The 21,375-nt window shown below is 44.9% G+C and overlaps 1 protein-coding gene across 2 annotated transcripts in view; it reads right to left on the reverse strand.

The window, feature by feature from the left end:
- Ston2 (stonin 2) overlaps window positions 1-21,375 on the reverse strand; it is a 148,151-nt gene that overhangs the window by 122,911 nt on the left and 3,865 nt on the right. The window contains exon 1 of one of the 2 annotated variants that reach the window (XM_036206423.1): window positions 5,603-5,629. The exons of the other annotated variant lie outside the window; for it this stretch is intronic. The gene's annotated coding sequence lies outside the window, so the exon portion shown is untranslated. Of the gene's footprint in view, window positions 1-5,602; window positions 5,630-21,375 lie in introns of those variants that run through there. 2 annotated transcript variants of the gene reach the window in all.

The raw sequence follows: 21,375 nt of genomic DNA on the forward strand, positions 1-21,375 counted from the left end.
CAACCACTAGAATCACAAGTCAAATAGACCTCTTCTTTATGCATTGCCTTGCATCAGGTATTTTGTTATAACACCAGAAGTGACCAGAAATGCTCAGTCCTGCATAGAGAGTCAATGAGATACATTCTGATTTCAGAGTTACCTTAAACTACAAATAGTATAAAGTTCCATAATGTAAAAATCTTCATGGGTTACTTTAATTTCTTAAGGCTATTTGGGGGTTTTCTTTTGTTGAGGATCAAACCCCAGACCTTGGACATCTATCATTGGGCCTATACTTTAGACCTCAATGTATTTGTACAGTAATCCTGAACTAACTAAAACAGGCATTTCTTTCAGTCGATATACAAAGGAACTGGCTCAGAGAGGTAGTTCAAGGTCACAACAGAATTAGGAGGACCACAAGTCTCTAAGCTCTGCACTCTGTGCCGTACCACATTCAGCCTTCAGGAAAGCAGGTACAACATGATTACCAGGATTCAAGCATCTATGTCCTCTCACCACCCAGCACTGAGGATGCTTCCATTATCAGTTTAAACCAGGCATAATTCCTTTTCCTGTGTTCACAGCCTCCTTGGACCTTGGGGTAGCCGTCTCACCAAGTTCTGACCAATCAGACTTAAATGGAGATATGGTAAGCTACATAGTTCTGAGGAGTATTTTCTTATCTTTATTTTGCTGTCCTGGAGAAGAGGATGGATGTAGCACAGGTGACTATAAACCTCCTCATTTGACTGTTCCTTTTGGGAATGTGGCATTGGTTGCAGGAGGCAGGGTGATCACATGAAGGAGAGATTAGAAGGATCAGAATTATTGGCTCTAATGTCACAAGGCCACTGTACCAGTATCCACAATCACTCACCTATTTATTGCTACATGGAAGAATATTTATTTTTGTTTATACTATTATAAGTAGATTTTCTGATATATTCAGATAGACGAATGTGACGCTAACTGATTTTTAAAAGGCAGGGAAATAAATGGTGGAAATCAGCGTGTTGAGATGATCTCAGGCTCCCCACACCCTGGTACTAGTTCCATGGTTCTGTTTCTCCTGTGGTCACTACCTGGGAGATGGATTTTACAGATACAATTAAGTTTACTATTCAGTGGAGCTTAAGAAGTAGAGATTATGCAAGCGAGCCCATCCTGACTAATGAGCCTTTAAGCAGGACTACAATCATACAACTACAAGAACTGAATTCTGCCACAGGTCAAAGCCCAGGGGGCCCCTGAGTTCCAGTGAGCACACCACCAGTTGCCTCTGATTAACACCTGTGAGTTCAGCTGAGAGAGAACCCACCCTGGCTCTGCAGAGGTGGGGCCTCAAGAACTGTGGGACAGTAAGCAGAGACTCTTTACATCTCTGATGAATGATTTGTTGTGCATCCTCAGAAAAAGATAATGTAAATTGTCAAAAACTTCTGGTTTTCAAATAGTAAGGAAAAAGTCAAAAGGTTTTAAATTAAAAAATTAAAAAGAAATGGGAAATGGAGTCAGTCTGGAGTTCAAAAATTTGAAATCATGACCTCTCTTTAGTAATATCTCACTATAGATAAGATGCAGAACCACAACTCAAATCAACCATTGTTGCAGCCACAGGATGTAGTAAATCAAAGAAAAGTCAAAACAAAACACACAAAATTATGCATGTGGCATTTGGAACACATTACAAGGATATTCTTTGTATGAGTGGCTAAATTTCTTTTTTTTTCTTTTCCTTCTTTCTTTCTTTTTTTTTTTTTCCTGCCTTGCTTTCTAAGCTCACAGGAACCTTAGCTTGCTTCTTCAGAGACGTGGTGCCAGTGAACAGTCCATGGTTTCCTGGAGCTGAAATGATCAATGCTTGCCAAGGGTTCTTCCTACCAGTGAGGGATGCTAAATCACCTTGGGGCACAGGTTGAAGTGGGAGGGAGAGAAAATAAACAGATAGGAAAAGCAGAATCACTGGTGGCACCATGTCAAACACTCATGGGATTCTGCTTGAGGACATGTATGTGATAGAGTCATTGACTGGAGCTGGGAGAAGAGTCAAGATTTGTTGGTGAAATAAGCTTGTCTCCTTTCCTCTATACCTTCCCTTCCATTGCCTCCCTCTCTCTCTCTTTTTCTTTTTTTTGTGAAGAAAATATCTCCTAGAATTATCCCATCTTTCTACCTCAGCCTCCCGAGTGCTGGGAGTTTTGGTGTACATCACCATACCCAGGTAAGCTTTTCTTTTAAAATATGATACACTTACATATGTTATAGATGTTTATTACATGTTGAGAAAACTAGCTAGTAGGTACTTAGAGCTCAGGGCTGAAGAACCACATCCAGAAGTCACCATCACACACAAAAGATCTGGTCATCTAAAAAGAGACTGTAGCAAAAGAAGAAAAAAAAAAAAGGTCCATGCTTTTACATGCCCAGTGCAGTTGGGATGCTGCACTATGGGCTACATCCAACTCACAGGAGGCAGATTCCACATGACCTGAAACAGTGAGGATGCCCTAGTTGTGGACTGCTGTGGTGTTCTGCCCTTCAAGAAAAGGGTGTCCAGGAGCCAAAAGGCCTCAGGAACTCTCTATCTGGTGAACAAGAGTTTAAAATAGAGTTTTTCTCAAAGAAATTCCTTGACTCAAACACACAAACATGCTGCCAATGAATTCAATAAACATAGAAGGAAATAGCTTCAGTGGTGACTGCCATCGAGAAATGAGTAGATGCCAGGCAAGTCATAACAAGAGCAGAGACATCTTGAAAACACAGGTAATTTCAAAATTTGGAGTAGTTATTAAATCAGTTAATGGATGCCTGGTGGACGGCTTTCTATAAGAAGCAAAGTGTATACATTAAGTTTCCTGAGGGGCTTTGTCTCTGGAAATAAGTTAGGTGCTGTTGAGCCTTCCAGGGGCCATGAACTCTTCTCTACGGCTATCAGAAGCAGAGTCCCAGGAAAGGGAAGCTTTGCTGACATGGATGCTAACGCCTGTCTCTCCCATTACCCAACTCTGACCCAAGCATTAGTCACAGTCTGCCTCACTTCTGCCATCCCACAGATGAGGTACATCATTACCTGTGTTCCGCTCATCAACCTTGAGAGAAGACACTGTTATTAATGTCAGCATGTGAGAGATGGCAAGGTTGAAGCCAGAGAGGTCAGATGGCTTACTTAGGTTCAGGTAGTGTGGGAATTCCAACCCCAAACCCTTTTGACTTCAGAGGCAATTCACAAACTTATATATTTAACCATCATGGATAATGAGCCTTGCTAAACTCTGACACTATTGGTAGATGCTGGAGATAAAGAAATAAATAATGCAGACTCTAGAAATGCCAACTATCCAATGGCCTCATTCCTTGAAGGTCATCTAATATCACAGTGAAAGGACAGCCGTCAGATACTCTCTTTTCAACCTTAAATGCAAGTCCCAATACCAGACTACTCTGCAGGGGAGTTAAATAAGTGTCCTTTGAGACTCCTATAGTTATTGCATGCTTAACAAAATTGTGTGACATTATGGGTTCTAGGTACATGCATAAATATTCAAGGTTAATTTGGAGAAATGAAAAGGTACAGAAAAGAGATCTTTCTAATTCTGTCTTAGAATTTGAGTTTGTAATACACTGGGGAATCTCAGAGGGCTATATGCTTTGAGCTTGATGATGATGTAGGGTGCTATGGTGGATGAGCATAGGTCTAGGGAGCTGGGAATAATAGAGGACTCTATCTGACCTACAGCTCTGGAGAATGGGTAATTCAGAGCACAGGCCCTTTAGGCTTGCCAACCAAGTTCCTCATTGTTAGCTGCATCAGGGAATATCTCCTAGGACTGCTACGCCGGTTTCCACTGACAGAGATAAGAATCTCTTCTCAAAGGTTCCTGTGAGATGAAAATAGATGCTGCACTGAAGACGTTTCACAAAGTAAAGAGCAAGTGCTCAGTTGGTGGTGTCCACCATCACTGATGTCTCCATTACTCATGGGTGACTCGGAGTTAGCTTGGTACAGAGAAAGAGTGCAGCCCGATGACCTGACTCTGGCAGCGATGGCGTTTCAGGAAGTGAAAGTGGAAGAGAAGGGGAGACCTTGGAAATTTAGGGGGAAAGGAAGTCATGGTCAGAGCTTCAGCTTTATACAGGAAACAGCTGGCCAGCATGATCCGAGGCCCTGGAAATGAGTGTTGGATGAGAAGCAGGGCTGTCAGCACAAGGAAACACACTGCTGCATAGCCACCCACAGCCCTTAGAATTCCCTTGTCCCTCAGGGACCTCCACTTAGGTAAGCCAGATCCCTGACTATAGGCAAAAAAGCATCCAGTTCAAAGGGAGACAAATAGTAGAGGAAGACACCATCCCAAGACTTGTGTGTTGGCTCTTAAGATGGTCAATCCTCTTCCTTCCTTCTTTCCTTCCTTCATTTCCTCCCTCCCTCCCTCCCTCCCTCTCTCTCTCTCTCTCTCTCTCTCTCTCTCTCTCTCTTTCTTTCTTTCAGACAAGAGCTCACTATGTAGTCCTGGAACTCACTATGTAGACTAGGCTCTCTCTACGTCACATACATCCACCTGCCTCTGCCTCCTGAATGCTGGGATTGAAGGCATGAGCCACCGCACCCAGCAAGAGAGTCAATCTTACATGTCTTCATAAAAGCTAATGTATGTTCTTGTGGCTTTCTCAGTACAAGTCTCAAGGGATATAACTTATAAAAAGGTCTAATGATTAAACAAAGTTTAAAATGTAAGATAAGGTATAAAGGTTTAAAGTGTGTAGCTTTATTTTTCTTAAGGGATAATTTTTGCAAGGAATTATAAGGTGTCTTTTGAATATGAAGTTTACATTTATGGATGTGAGGAGGGTTGATATGATAATATTTAAGATTACAAATCATAATCATAGCTGCTGTTTTTACTTTCTTGTCTGAGAGGACATTGGAAAAAACACTATCTTTGGAGGCAATTTTGGTTACATAGGTTGTGTGGAAAGATTTGGGCTCTCTGCCAGGCCCTTCTTTCCTCTTCTTACCCCTTAATATGCCCTATCTTTCTATCCTGCCTCAGCTTACCACATTGGGCAATTCTGAGGCCCCATCCCCATGGCCACCTATGTGTGCAGTGACCATACAGTGTGAACCACACAGCCTGTACAGCTGAGGAAACAATCTGCCATTGAATCAGCCCAGGTGTGCCATAGCTGCTGAGTTCAACTCACCTCACCCCTCAGTCAATAGGGAGCATCAATGTGATCGTGGGGCTCTTGAACCTCTATGCGGCATGCTAATCATAACCAAAGGCATGTAGTTGTGACATGAGTGTGTGGTATTATCCCAATTGAACTGTACTTCTGCAAAAAAAACCCAAAAAAACAAAAACATGAATTTTTTAGAAGCTCCCTCTCAGTTTCTCTATACCAAGATAAAAAATGGCTAGAAGAAAACAGCTCCAGGCAATACATCTCAAACTTGTCCAGATCTATGGAGACATTAGCCCAACACAGCCTTGTCTAGAAAAAAAACATAATTCATCTCTCCTAGGTACAGGGCAGTCTGAAAAGACATTTCCCCTTCTCCCCCTTCTTTTTAGAAATAGAACGTCTGTCGAGGTTGGTGTGCCCCCCCCCATACCTCTTTTCCTTGACATCTGCCTTCAGCACCACAGAATGCACCACCAACTCTTCACAACTTGTTGCGTAACCATGGGCATTGGCATCCACATCACTGCAGGAAAACATGTCCCTTTATCTGAATGCTACCCTGGAGATGTGTGGCCAAGAAGCCCTGCACAGCACACACCCCTTCCCATACAAACATTCACATGTTAGAAAAAGCAGGGGCATGCTGTTAGGAGCAAACCTTGACCCACCAAGAAGATAAAAGGAGAAGAAACGTCTAGAGCCACAAGGAATCAATCCTTGGGTCATCGAATCACTCAACAGAATAAAAGGAAGAGTGATAAGGAAGAGCAGTTAAGCTTGGTGATTAGGGATCTGCCAATGCCATTAGTAGCGGAATAGGAGAGAGAGAAAGCCCCAGAACGGATCCTAAGGAAGCCAGGGGTGGTTTGGTACCGAGTGCAGCTAATTAGAGGTGGGAAGGGAGTTTTATCTGGCATATGCTGAGATTCAAGGGTTTAAAAGAAAAGGGTGGCTACAGAAAATGTGGAAAAAGTTGGGGGTAAAGGATTTTACAGTCATCCAGGACTGACGGTGTATGAAGCAGAAGCAGCAGGCCATCACTTCCAGGAAGCAAAGAGTCAGAAGCTGCCTGACTCTAGGAGCAGATGGACACACGGGAGGGAGACTCATAAAGACAGAGGGGGGCCTGGAGTGACAAGTCTGAGAAATCAAGAAAAAACAAACAAACAAACAAAAAACAAACAAAAAACGAAAAAACAAAACCCCAGAAACAAAATAACAGAATCCTTCAAGAGGTCATGGAGGCAAGAGAGAATTTTCCAGAAAAAAAAAAAATGCAGACTTTCTAGTGAGCATCACAGAAAAACATAATGGGACTAGATGGTCACTAGTGACTCTGGAGAGGCTGGCTAGTCCACTCCAGGAGGAACGGAGGAGGCCTTGTCACCCAGTGCGGGTCACATGGAAGGAGAGCAGCTGGAATTGTGGAAGAGTAGAAGACCTGATCACAAAAAGTTAAAAATAACTACAGTTTAAAGACTCTTGAAAAAGAAATACATGAATTTATTCACTGGTTTATTGTGCTGTAGCGCACATCTGGAGATCAGATGATAAATTGTGGGTGTCGGTTCTCTCCTTCCGTCTTGAGGGAGCCAGGGATCAAACTCAGGCCATCAGGCTTGGTGGCAAGCACCTTTACCTGCTGAGTCATCTTGTGGGCCCTAAAGTTTAATGCCTCTTAATATAGTTCTGTAAGAGATGGACTCACCAGGTTACACTGTTGGCCCTGATTACAGGCTTCCAAAGAGGAAGCACTTCTCCAGCTTCCTGGCAGGCAGAAACTGGAACCTACCTGAGGACCAAGAGGCTAGCTACTTCCTGGGATCATCCCAGCCAGAGTAAAAATCAAGATCCCTTCTGCCCCACCCCTCAAAATGTACTAATTTAAGGTTGATATTAGCCTTTTTATAAAGACTATGAAAGCACCCTAAAAAGGAAAAATAGGTTTTGAAAACCTAGTGGGTCAACACTACTTACATGTAATTCTGTAACTCCCCCCCTTTAAAAAAATCCACTCTTTTAGCAAGATTAAAGCTGAGTCTGTGACTTTCTTTCCCTAGGAAAAAAATTTCACACCAAGAGTATTTCTGTTGAAATCCCAATAAAGCTTTAAATGACTCTAAAATCTCACCTTACAGTTGTGTTCCCCAGGCACAGGTGTTAATACTATCACTCACAAATTATACTTTAAAAAGAAAAAGGAAACTGATAACTAAAGCTGTAATTTTTAAATATTGATGGTTCTGCATGCGTTGTGTGAACCCTGTGAGATAAAGGACATTTATTACCATTTATTTTCTAGTTAAGGAAATGGAGGCTTGGATGGGCCAAGTTTCACAAGTTCACACAAGGAGATGGATAAGCTATGACATACACCCAAAATTCATCACAAAATCAGAATTACCCACTTTGTGGCTATGTAATATTCCATTGAGCTATAGGCCTTTAAAGGTATACATATTTGATTTTTTTAATCAGAAAGGTTATTTTTAAATAGGACAGACATTAGTCTGAACAATAACCAGTTCACAGGTTCCAAATCTGGTCTATCTTTTTCTACTAGTAAGCCCATCTGTAAGTTCCCCTAAATGAGAGTGACCAGTGCCCCTCAGTGCTTCACAGCTGAAGGTGAACAGGGCACTAACAGCTGAAATCTAAGATCTGTAGGATATTCGAGCTAGAGACCTGGACCCCGTTCTCTCCTCCCCTCCCTTCCCTTGCCCGTGGTTCTCAGGGAAGAGTGTCGAGTTTGAATGTGTGCTAGGCTAGAGCTCAAGGTCAAGCTTCTATGCCAGGATTGTTTGTTTGTTTGTTTGCTTGCTTGCTTTTTTTTTTTTTTCTGAGACAGGGTTTCTCTGTATAGCTTTGCATCTTTCCTGGATCTCGCTTTGTAGACCAGGCTGGCCTTGAACTCACAGAGATCTGCCTGCCTCTGCCTTCCGAGTGCTGGGATTAAAGAGTGCGCCACCACCGCCCGGCTATGCCAGGGTTTTGTGGCAACCCCAGAGAAGTCCATGCAAAGGGTCAAGAGTCAAGATACCAGATATAGTGGCCTGGCTTCAAAGGAACCACAGCTTGCTTCCTGGTGGTCTCAGAAGACATTAGGGACTTTGGTCTCTAAATTTTCCACTGGACGGAGTGGTGCTTGGAGGCAGGGTACATCTGGCAGCTGCTGCCTGGTTTTGTTCCTTTTGGGTCAGAGTTCACTGCATAGTGGCTCAACTTCCCATGTGCAGGGCACATCTTCTGGCTCCTGTAGCAGCATAAGGGGAACATACAATTCCATGCCTTCAGTGTGGTACTCCATCTGAACCCGGAAGTAGTTGGTGGACCCCAGCATCAATCTTGGACAGCAGAATGGCTCACTCCAGGAGACTTGGCCACCACAATAGCCTGGAGAAGGGTGAGGGCTTTGAAGGTGCCTCAGAGGTAGCCTATATAGAAAGCTCTCATGTAGATAAGAGCCCATGTTAGCATACAATCTCTCACACACAGAAGGCTGGGGATGACCCAGCAGGTGCCTTAGGGCCTTTGGTTATCTGTGCTCAAGGAGCTTCTGCAGGGTATTAGAACTCTGTCACAGAACACCACCCATTCGTTTCTTCACTATCCCAATCTTCCCTGTTGTGTGGCATATCTAGTGAAATTGTAGAAATGTAGGTGCTAGAGATGACTAAAATCCAACCTCTTCAAAGAGATAGGCAGATGAACAAACATGATATCATATGATTAGGGCTACACCAGAATCCAACAGGGCCATGAGCACGCAGAAGGATGACACATAGTTCCATCTGGGGCCAGCTAAGAACAAGTGAGAAGAAATGACACCTACAGTTTTGAAAAAAAAAAAAAAATGGAGGTTAGCTAGGATCAGGGGACACAGGTGAGAGAGAAGGACATTCTCAGATGGCAGCGTGGTCTCTATAAGAACAAACCATGAGAATACAATGTACCATTTTACTCAGCCATGCTCACATAGCCATGATAACATGTAAAACTGCTGTTTACTACCCCAAAGTATATGCAACAGGACTCCCTAATTTTTAAGTTCATCCATGGCCCTCACGTTATCTAACACCATACTTGGACATGCTGACCATAAAAGCTGGAGTGTGTGTGTGTGTGTGTGTGAGAGAGAGAGAGAGAGAGAGAGAGAGAGAGAGAGAGAGAGAGAGAGAGGGAAAGCAGGATGTGGAGATATAGGCAAACAATGAGATGAAGGAAGGCTGTGCTTCAAAGGTGAGGTTAGAATTCACAAAGGTTTTGCCACTCAGAGCTAATTAATAGAAGGGGTGGGGTAAAAGGCAGGGGTGGTGGACACACAGACGGCTTGAGGATGTTTGTTTTGTAGGTGGCTTGGAAATTCAAATTCCAATAGCTTTTTGGTAAGATCCCCCTCATTAAAATGCCAAGTGCTCATAAAAAGCCTAATGAATGAAAGCATGTTGTCTTCTGACCTATAGATAATTCAGTTTGGAAAAGCAAGGAGCCAGGAGAAATGTAGACTGATGAGAGATTGGAAAGTCCAAGAATAAGGCCTGACAGGGCGCTGCAGGTGGGGCCCAGAGGCTGGGTCCTGAAATAAAAGCAACAGACACCAGTTAAACAAATGATAGAAATATGGCTTAGTTTGTGTTTTGGAGGCAATGAGTAAGATAGATGAAGATAAGTAAGAATTATGCTGTTCAAACTAGCAAGATGGAGGCGGGAGAATGTTTTTATAGGGTGTAGCGTCGAGGCACAGGGATGAAGTCTGGTTTGGGCTACCGCATCGGTAGATAGATGAAAAAGAGCCTTGGAAGGGACCAAGTTGTACTGGTTGCCAAGACAAGGACTTCAGGAGGAAGAATGGCTGAGGGGCGAGAGGGATATGGTGAGTTGAGTGTTGGGTGCATGAGTTTGTTGGGCCTGTGTGACAACCACCGAGCTGTTCCATTCGGTCTAGAGCTATAAAAAAAAAAAAAAAATACAGGGTGCTGCTAAAACATATTGAAGGGCCATGAGAAGCAAGAGGATTGGGCTGGGAGACACAGAGTGAACACTATTAGGAGAAGTAAGGGATCTGGGGAAGGTTAATAGTTATGGTTGGACCTGATAAGCAACCAGTGTGTGTGGGGGTGGGGGGAGTGCTCTGTCGCCATCCTGAAGACTGGAAAAGCCAGAACTCAGAGGAAACCCAGGGAAAAGAGTTAAGTGTGTTTACCCCACTAGTGTTGACCTTTAGGTAACACAGGGACAAGGAAGGTCTACCAGGGTTAAGCACAGGAGAGGAGAGAGAACCAGAAGCAAGCAGGCTGAGGGTAGCACTGTCGTGCTGTCAGTTTGGGGTGTCCATCTTACTAGTCCCGAAGAGACCAACCCTTTGCACCTGGCCATGGCCTTCTGTTGGGGCACCCAAGGGTTTCACGCAGCCACGCTCTTGTGTGCTGCGTCAGGAAGCCTTCTCCAGGGTGGGCCACAGGCAAGGTGCATGGGGTGCTCTGGATCTCTTGAGTTAGGAAAGAGCACACATCCTTGCAACAGCATTTGAGGTTGTAAGAGTGCTTTGCGGATAGCCTGCCCAAGCTGCATCTGAGAATCCCCTTGGGACCTCTGATCCCCTGAGTAAGTCTCAGTCACAGAATGACTTGTCCAGCTCAAGTCCTCTTCAGGCCTTCCAAAACCAGACGGAATTATTCCAGAGCTGCAGAGGGAAGCCAGACGCCGTGGCTTCCACACTGACCCCGAGATGACAATTTCTTATTTCCATTTCAGCAATGTAGAGGGGATCTGCTTCCCTTTTCTGAGACTCCTGACACAGGCAGACAACCAAAAAAACCAAAACAAGACAGCCACACATAAAAAAAAAAAAAAAAAACTCGGACCACAGCAGGGGGCCTCAGAATTGCAGCTGCTGAAGGGCCCCAGCCTGATTGTGACCTTATCCTTGTAAACCAGGCTGTGCACTGGACCTCTCACACACAAGACCCATGCATGTGCTGACTGGAGGCAGGGGCAGGCATGTGGGTGTCACCAACTGCCAGGACAGATGAATGAACCCAGACACCCTGGTGGGCGTGGCACAGCTGACATGTCAGCAGGGGCTGGCCGGGCTTTGGCAGAACAGGCTCTGGGGTTATGATATGTGAAACGCACCAACATCCCTTCCTTTCTGGAAGCTGTTAGGTCCAGGGCATGCATGTTATAAGTGTCCCGACTACGGGATAAGAGAATTCTCAGATCATAGATGTGAGCAACTGACTCCTGCTAAATGGTCACGGCTCACCTCCTCCTACATTTCTAGCTCATTTCCTCGTTCACACTAGTTTTTGAAATTGCTATCTATTTTTATTATAAATAGAATATATTCCTACTAAAGATAACCTGGCGAATGTCTACAAACAACACATCCAGGGTCTACTTCTAAAGCAGTGGTTCTCAACTTGTGGGCCATGACCCCTTCGGGGGTCAAATGACCCTTTCACAGGGGTCACCTAAGACGATTGGAAAACACACAGCTATTTACATTATGTTTCATAAGAGTAGCAAAATCACAGTTATGAAGTAGCAACAAAAATAATTTTATGGTTGGGGGGTCACCACACAACATGAGGAACTGAATTAAAAGGACACAGCACCAGGAAGGTGGAGAACCACTGTTCTCAAGTGATGTGATTTATATTTATATAACTGTTTGCATGCATTTCAACATCCCGAGGACATAGCTATTGTTCAACAGGAGGCATTCCCTGTGGGGGCAGGACAGCCTGTCACCACAGACAAATGACACAGGATCTTCTGACCTTGTGACTCCCTGTGCCAGCACCTTAGTGGCTAAGAATTATTTAACCTATTGTTTTCCCCCCCTCCAAGTTGGTGGAAATTTCCCACCATTCATGCCTATTCTTTTTACTTCCTCAAATTGGAAGACCAGAAAGAAAAAATTTCATCCCTGGAAGGTCTCTCCTATTAATTTTCCTACTTTGATGTTTCTAGTGTTTTCTTTTCCCAGTCCTCACAACACCCACATCCATCTGGAAACCATTTCTCACAACACTCCGGTATCGATTTAGAAACAAACAGCGTGGTGGCATGTTCTTGGTCCCGCCATCGCTAATAGTAGTATTTCTTTGGGTAGACAACCCACTGACAGTAACTCTTGCAAGACAGAAAAACCGCAAATTCAAAGCCTCTAAACCATAAATGCAAACACAGCAGACATACTCTTTAGAGAATGAGAGGCAGGGCTAGAGAGCTTGAGTTTCCACAGGTATCTCTAGCGTCTTCAGAGAGTGAAAAATCTCACAGGCTGGAGAGATGGCTCAGAAGGTAAGGAGCTTGCTGGGCAAGAATGACAATCAGAGTTCAGATCCCCAGCACCCGTGTGAATGCTAGATAGACGCAGCAGCCCACTTGCAATCCCAACAGAGGGGACACAGTTAGTGGACTGGGGGATGGACAGGAGCAGAGGGGAACAAGCTAGCTAGACTAGACAAATCGGTAAGTTCTTGGCTCAAATAAGAGACTAGAAGGTAAGGGGTGATGGAGGAAGACTCCCAAAGTCTTCGTATGCACGTGTCTATGTGCACCCACACATACAAGTGCCCTCACACATTGAGCAAGCGTACACATACATACACACACAAAATAAATAGTAAAAAAAAAAAAAAAAAAACTAGATTCAGAATATTATTTGCAGATCAAAATAACGCGGTTTCAGACAACCACAACATCCGAATTTAACAAGAAAAGGGAAGATGAGCTTGTGTGCGAGAAGGCTGCGAGGACCTTCCTTCTTGGCTCAGAGTGGCGAAGAGAGATCTCGCAGGAGGTTAGTGTTAGCGACAGAATGACGGACGCCCCCCCTCCCGCCCCCCACCCAATGCCTGTATTTTCTCTGAATGCCTCTGCATCTGTGATTCATGTAGCAATTGCCAACACAGACCAGGCTTGATCTCTAGATGTAGTGTTTCAATTACAGAGAAACGTAAGCGACTGGCGGCAAGTGTGTGAAATTACCGCACTATCACCTTGCCCTCCATCTTTTATTTTTAATTTTCAAAAGTGGGGGTGGGGGTGTGGGTGGAGGGGCGCGGGGAGAACACAGTAGCAGCGAGTAAAACCGTGAGTCTCAGTCCAGGGAGAACCGAAAGGCTTGAAGGACGCGTGAATGACCACGGTTCCTCCCTCTAAGGCGATGGCTTGACATGGGTGCTCGCGGAGACAGCTGGAGGAGCCACTTCAGAGCGTTGGCGCGGCACTCACACAGGCCTCCCACCCAAGACAGGCTGCTACCACCAGTTAGTGGCTGACAGGGACGGAAATGCAGTCTCTGGGACTAGGTGAGTTCCCCGAGGACACACGGCTGCTGAGAGATCAAATGGTAGCTGACGCTAGTTTATTGATTTTTTTTTTTTTTTAGGTCCATGCATGAATCCCCTCACCAGACACCTCAAACGATACAGACAACCAAATAAAATGCCTGCCCCCCAATAAGTCCGTTTCTTACACTGGAAAGGGAAGAAGGAGAGAAAACGGGAGGTCAAGAGCCAGACTGACATTTCTAAAAGCCAGAACTCAAAAGACCCCTGTTCACACCCCACACTCCCTCCCTGACCTTCTTTCGCCTTTCCCCAACATTAGATCGAGTCCCAGTTACTGTTCCAATGTTCTGAAGAGACACCATGACCACGGCAAACTGACGGGAGAGACAGTTTAACGGAGGGCTTGCTTACAGTTTCAGAAGGTTAGTCCGTTATCTTTATGGCAGGGAGCGTGGTGGCAGGCAGGCAGGTGTGGTGCTGGAACAGTAGCCGGGAGCTACATCCTGATCCACAGGCAGCAGGCAGTGAGGAAGAGATGGAGACTGGCGAGGACTTTTGAAACCTCAAAGACCATTCCCAGTGACACCCCTCCTCTAACGAGGCCACACCTCCTCCAACGAGGCCACACCCCCTCCAACGAGGCCACACCTCCTCCAACCAGGACACACCTCCTCCAACCAGGACACACCTCCTCCAACCAGGACACACTTCCTCCAACAAAGGCACACCTTCTAATCCTTCCCAAACAGCTCCACTCACTCCCTGGTGACTAAGCATTCAAATATATGAGCCTGTGAGGGCTGTTCTCAATCAAACCACCACAGGTCCCATCAACAAGCCTCAGACCCTCATATACCCATTTCCAGCTTCCATTCAATGACCAGGTCGTGTCAATGTCTAATAGCCTGTGAAACTGAACGTCCAAACTTGGCCAATGACTTGCCCTCTCAAAAATTCCTGCAGCCCCAGAAGCTTTTCCATCCAGGATGACGGCAATAGGGGCCTGAAAAGATGACTTTGTTGAACAAGCATACGGATGTGAATCTGTATCCTAGCACCCATATAAAAAACCAAAGGTTAGCCAGGTGGTGGTGGTGGTGGTGGTGGTGGTGGCGGCGGCGGAGGCGGCGGCGGCGGTGGCGGCGCACGCCTTTAATCCCAGCTCTCGGGAGGCAGAGCCAGGCGGATCTCTGCGAGTTTGAGGCCAGCCTGGTCTACAGAGTGAATTCCAGGAAAGACACCAAGCTGGACAGAGAAACCTTGACTCGAAAAACAAAAAACAAACAACAACAACAAAAACCAAAGGCACAGCAGCACACACTTGTAATCCCAGTGCTGAAGGGCAGAGACAGGAATCCTGGAGGCTCTCTGGCCAGCTACTCTCCCTAAGAGAGCAAGCTCCTGATTCAAAGAGAGACCCTGCCTCACCAAATGAGGTGGATAAGACTAGTGAGACAGCACAGGCTAGACTCGATGGGGGCAAGAAGGAGGAGGAGGAATCCTCACAGATGGGGGTGGGGGGGGTGGTGGGGGGGTGGGGGGGTGGGAGAGTGGAGAGGAAGTGGATATGTTCAAAATAAATTCTCAAGGAATTAACAGAAATAGTTTAAAAAACGAGGCGAAGTAATTCCAATGTTCACTTCTGGTCTCTATCCATGCCCACGTGGGTGAGCATGCACGCGTGTGTACACGTACAGAGAGAGGGAGAAAGGGAGGGAGAGAAGCATTCTTCCTAGTTGTTGAAGCCAAATCATTCATCCTTGTCTTCTCTCTTCCTCTTACACTGTTCTGTCATGTTCCTTTCCTGAAAGGGCAGTTTATGAGGGTGCCTCCTGAGATTCTTTAACATGGCTAGCACCTCAGTGCACCCAGTAAGACAGCACATGCCCGCAACTCACCAGGAGACCTTTATAGATGCAGCTGCGTGAGCCATATCTATCACGGGCCTGCCTGTCCAGCCCCCGCCCAGAACTATTCCCCTTCCACTTTATTTTCTGTGCTATTTGATAAGTCCTTCTTAGCTCCCAGACATTAATCTCAAAGTGCTTTATAACTCTAAATTAAATAACTCATGTAATCCTCATAACTCTAGGGGGTTCTATTATTATCCCTTTACAGAGATAAGGAAAATGAGCTATGCAGAGGTTAAATAACTTATTAGGAAATTCAGAACTGAACAGTCCAGCCAGAGGCTATTAGCCATCTTACCATGTTCCAACCATGCAACATATTCCCCATCCCCACCCCCATAAATTTTCTTCCTCTAAGTAGAAATACATATGCAATAAATTAACCCAAACACTCTTACCTGGCTTTCTTACAGCCAGGACCCACCTTTGCAAAGGACCTAGCTTGAGGGGTGCACACGCTATATCTTGCTCACAGGGGGAAAGTATGCAACCAAATGACAGAGGACCAAAGCCCCTGGTCCTGGGGCCACTGCTGAGACCACCCAAGCCACCCAGACTAGAGGCTAATATGTGACGTTAAATGACTCTGATTCTTTGGAACTGTATCTTCGAGTCCTGCTCAGGCACAGGGAACTTAAAACCCACCAACAGCAGAGCCTGTGAATGCCAGGGCCCTGAGTGTGATGGATGGCACAGGTAGAGGCGTCCCTAACACTATGCTAGGGGCTGGCAAGCTGCTATAGCCAGCCCTGCCCACTCACGCCAAAGAGACGGATGAGTGAGTGGCAGTCGGACATGCTGTAGGTACTCAAATAGATTGCCTCCTTCCCAAATGGCTCCCTTTATGGAGGTGAGTTTATAACACAAACATTTGGGAAGTGGAACTAGTAAAAAGGAGAGAGAGAAGTGTGCTTCGACTGCACTGCTCACTATGTGCAAAAATAAGGCAGCTTCTTTCCACAGGGCTCTTCTTGGGTGTGCAAGTGTGGACACATGGTCCACTGATGCTTTAGACTGCTTTCCGTTTTGTTTCCAGACACCATAGTGGTGACTAGGTGTACAGCTTCCAAACCTAAGGGATTAAAGGAGGTGGATTCAGAGCCCAGCTCCTCTCCCATCTCTGGCAAATTTTAACCTCAGGCCCTGTCTCAGCTGCAAAATGAGACCCTCACGGCCTCCAGGGGCAGAAAATGGAAGACACTAGAGTGCGGAGGACCTGGAACCTAGGAAAACTCAATGAGTGAGGGTTATCGGCAGGGACTTTGATCATCTCAATGACAATATAAATTTTTTACACTCTTCGGCAGTTCAACATCCAAATGAGGAAATGCAGAAATAAGAAAAATATTAATATTTGATGTTTGGCAAGAGTGGAGAGATAAGAAAGTGAGCTATGGTTCTGACAACCCCGGGTTCATAAAAACAGTTCATATGTAAACCATGCATCACCCAATCCACTGTCTGGCTAGTCTCAGCCCACCCAGTTAATCAAAGCCTTACAGGTCTTCGCTTCCAAAGTGCCAATCAAGAAAGATGACAGACTCAGTTCTTAAGCAAACAGTGAAATCAAATCTGTTTTTAATTAAAGCACCTCACTTTTTAAAGCAATTTTGGGCTGGGGGAAGTGGCTCAGTGGATAACTGTGGTTGCCATGCAAGCGTGAAGACCCGAGTTCAAATCCCCAGAACCCATGGAAAGGCCCGATGCAAAGCACAGGTGTCTATTATAATCTCAGCATGGGGAGATGGGAGGTGGAGACAGGTGGCAAATCCTTGGAAGCTTGAAGGCCATCTAGTCCGGAATATGCAGGAGAAAGCCAAGAGACCCTGTCTCAAAAACAGTGGAGGTGAGGACCGGCACCTGAGGTGGTCCCTGACCCGCCCACTCACGCTGTGGCACACATGCATCCACATTTACACACAGAGGCAGACACACCAGGAAGAAGAGGAAAAGGAAGAGGAAGAAGAAGAGGGGGAGGGGCAGAGGAGGAGGAGGAGGAGGAGGAGGAGGAGGAGGAGGAGGAGGAGGAGGGAGCAGAAACAATAAGACCAATTCAATACCTTCAAAAGGTGGGTAAGAGAGGACTGTATCAAGTTGGTAATGGTTTGATGTCTCACTCCCAAGTTCAAGCAGATTGAAAGCACTCACTGACAGACTCACTACCCTGGTTGACATTTGGTTGAAAGAACCCAATGCCATTTTATTCAGACAGTGTATTTGCACAGACCCAAAGTACAAAAAAAAAAAAAAAAAAAAAGGCACTTTCTTTCAATAAAAGCCATGGTTAAGCCTGAAAGAAAAGGGTGTAATTATCTAAATTTAAAACTAATGAGGCGCTTCAGGCATTAACAGTCGAAGACCTCTGTGGCGTGCATAATGCTAGTTGGTGAAATCCTAGCTAGATGGCAAGGCCCTAAGTCCTAAGTGTCACAATCCTTGTGATGATCTGGGAAGCAACTTAAGTAGACACCAGCTAATGTCAGGAGAGGTAGGTCGGTTGACATGGAAGTGCCAAGGGGTTCCTGAATGACTCTGAACCTCCCCTTTGACCTTTAAGTCCTCTTAGAAATAGAGAGGGACTGATTGCCTGCCAGATGACAGCGTTTATGGTAGGGCTAGGCTTCATTTATAAAGAGGTTTGACATCCTTAGCTCCCAAGGGCTTTCCTATTAATAAAAGGAGCACGTTAAGAAGGTCACATCGGAGTCCCACACCATTCATCTACTAATGAATAATATTCATTGGTTAGGAGGTTATGCAAATTTGTATGTGCATGAGCATTCATATTAGGCAGAGGGCAACGAAGCAAGGAAGGCAAGCCATTAGCTCCAATTTCCCTGCTCTCTGTCGACTCTCTGAACGCAGACAAAGCATCTTGTCAGGGAGCCTGATGTGAGTCACCAAGGCTGACCCACAGTTCACAGTGGTTCATTCTCTACGAAACCAGTGTTTTTGCCTTTACGAAATCCTCCTTCTCAGTCCCTCCCGGAGCACCTGCTCCTGCACAGACCTACACAGCCAGGACTCTGAATTCCTAGCACTAAGTACCCTCTTAATTCTTTGCCCACTCGATGTTGGTGGTCTCCCCATTAACTGATAATAATAATTCATGCAAATATTATGCCCCTTCTCTCCCAGAATTGAGGCTGTGTCGGAAGACACGGGTTCCCTGTCACATCCTCTAGAGTTTTCTACCCAGAAGACTCAATGTCATCACATGAGTCACCTTCCAAAGGCTATTCTGGACCATCACAAACATCAGAATCATTGACCATCATCTGATCAGTGATGCCACTGGAGGTGACAAGTCCTGGTTAGTATGGAGTCAGCTGGGGCACACGGTGGAAAAAACATCAAAGGCCTTGAGTTTTCAATTCTTCCCTCTTATTATCTGTTCTGTATCACTCTATAGAATTTAGATATTAATAATATGTTACAATTAATCATTATAATTACAATACTAGTATTTTTATGTTCGTTATGGCATTTCAGAAAGACAACAATAATACTGTAAATCTACTTCCTACAGCTGTTCATATAAGGACTGGGTGTTAGTGGTATCTGAAGATTTGACATATTTCTTGATAATCAAATTGCCAGATAAACATGATTCAATGGGGGAGTCGTACTTTCTAAATCTGCTCAGCATTTTAATTCTTCCTGTGTAGTGTCTCTTGTTCTCACTCTTGAGGCCAGGGTTTTGTTTATGGCATCTTTTGAAACTTTTAAGTTTCCTGGAAACCTAACATGAAGGGAAAAGTTCTAATGCCTCCTGAAGTTGACCAAGGGAATGGTGCTTTGAAGCCCAGTGTGAAGAAGGAGAGGAAATTACTTGCTTTTCAGAATTACTTGGAGAGGGAAGCTGATGGTCTCAGGCCTCCTGAACAGGAATTACAGTTCTGAGGGCTGGAGAGATGGCTTGGTGGTTAAAAGCATTGGCTGCTCTTCTAGAGGACCCGGGTTCAACTCCCAGCATCCACATGGCAGCTCACCCCTGACTGTAACTCCAGTTCCAGGGTTTCTAACACCCTCACACAGACATGCATGCAGGCAAAACATCAATGAACATAAAATAAAAATAAATTATATATAAATATATAAAGTTGGGTGGTGATGGTGCATGTCTTTAATACCAGCACTTGGGAGGTAGAGGCAGGTAGATCTCTGAGTTTGAGGCCAGTCTGGTCTACAGACTGAGTTCTAGGACAGTCAGGGCTACACAGAAAAACTCTGTCTCAAATAATAATAATAATAATAATAATAATAATAATAATAATAATAACAGTTCTTATTTACTTTCAGAGGAACCCAGAATCCTGGGAGATTTGCCTGTTTCAAATACATACCTGTTTTGTGTGATTATCTATCAAATCTCAGGCCTTTTCAAATGCCACTCTGTGTTAGCTTTGGCTCACTATATTTCTTATTTTATAAAAACAAGATACACTGCTTCTAGAATTTTCAACGCATATCCCATTGTGCCATTTTATGCTCCTCACCTTGAAACGCATCTTTTAGGCTGCTGGCCAGTACTCAAAACTTTAAGATTAAAATTTTTCATGGGTTAACAGGCTGCATATTAGGGTGCTGTGGAATATTAGTTGAAAATGTGTTTCATTTGTTTATGCTGTGGAACATTTGTTTAATGATGCAAAGATGTGTTGCATTCTTTTAACTCTGTGAAGCTGTGTTACTATGCCTGTCTAGAACACCTGATTGGTCTAATAAAGAGATGAATGGCCAGTGGCAAGGCAGAAGAAAGGATAGGCAGGGCTGGCAGGCAGAGAGAAAAAATAGAGGGAGAAGAATGTGGGAAGGGGAATGAAGACTCCAGGGGCCAGCCATGAAGCTACATGGCAAGCCACAGAGTAAGAGTAAAGAAAAGTATACAGAAAGGTAAAAGCCCAGAGGCAACGGTAGATGAGATAATTTAAGTTTAAAAAAAAAAAAACTGGCTAGAAACAAGCCAAGCTAAGGCTGGGCATTCATAAGAAAGAATAATTCTCCATTTGTTTACTTCGAGCTGGGTGGCAGGACCCCAAAGAGTAAAGAATAAAAAACAACAGCATTAGGGTGGGCACACAGAAGCTATCTGGCTCTTAGATGCAGGTCACCCTTCCGTTATGTCTGAAATCGAGAAAGAGAAAGAAAAGAAACTCTTGTTTCATTTCCTGTACAAACCAACATGTTTTCTCTTTAACAACCATTTTTCAAACACTCTGTCATTGCAAGAGTGATGAGTCAGCGTTGAGGGAATTGTTGGGACTTGTTCCTCCTACAACAACAAGCCAAATAGTTTTGGGTTGGTTGCTCTTGGATTCTCAAGGGATTATTTATCTGGGGGTAAAGACGGGTTGCAGTTTGCAGTGACCACACCATACAGATGTTTAGTCATGAAGGTGACCTCAAATGAGACAAGCAATGTCTTGGTCTGACTATACTAAGATTCAGCCAAAAGTCCACCCAGTGGGCAAGCTCCAGAAGAGGTTAGACAGGAAAGGCCAAAGGATGAATGTGAGGGACTACGATTGGACTATGTGGACAGGCCAGGAAGAGAGAGGGCTGGAGCCAGATGAAAGGGTGTGTGCTCAATGACAGGATGGAGAGGCTGGGCAGAACTACAAAGGGGTGGGGCAAAGCAACCCTTATTTGCTTCTAGAACCTCCAACTCTGAGCTGCTTTGCATTTTCTCACTAGGAGAATTGCATGTGACATTTAATAGAAACCTGGCTGGGCAGAGTAGTCCACACCTATAACCTCAGTACTTAGGAGGCTGAGGCAGGAGGATTGCTGAGAGTTCCAGGCCAGCCAGGGATACATAATAAGGCTCTGTTTAAAAAAAAAAAAAATCAAGCAAGCAAGCAAATAGTTAATAAGAACTGGAGGTTCAAGGACTCCTACACACCCTGATGCTCATGACCTGGGACAGCCTATGGTAGAACCATTGCCTCATGAATGCTAGAACTTTTCATAGGTTCTCCCTTTCAGGT

Source organism: Onychomys torridus, chromosome 14, assembly GCF_903995425.1.
Source record: "Onychomys torridus chromosome 14, mOncTor1.1, whole genome shotgun sequence".
NCBI classification, from domain to species: Eukaryota; Metazoa; Chordata; class Mammalia; order Rodentia; family Cricetidae; genus Onychomys; species Onychomys torridus.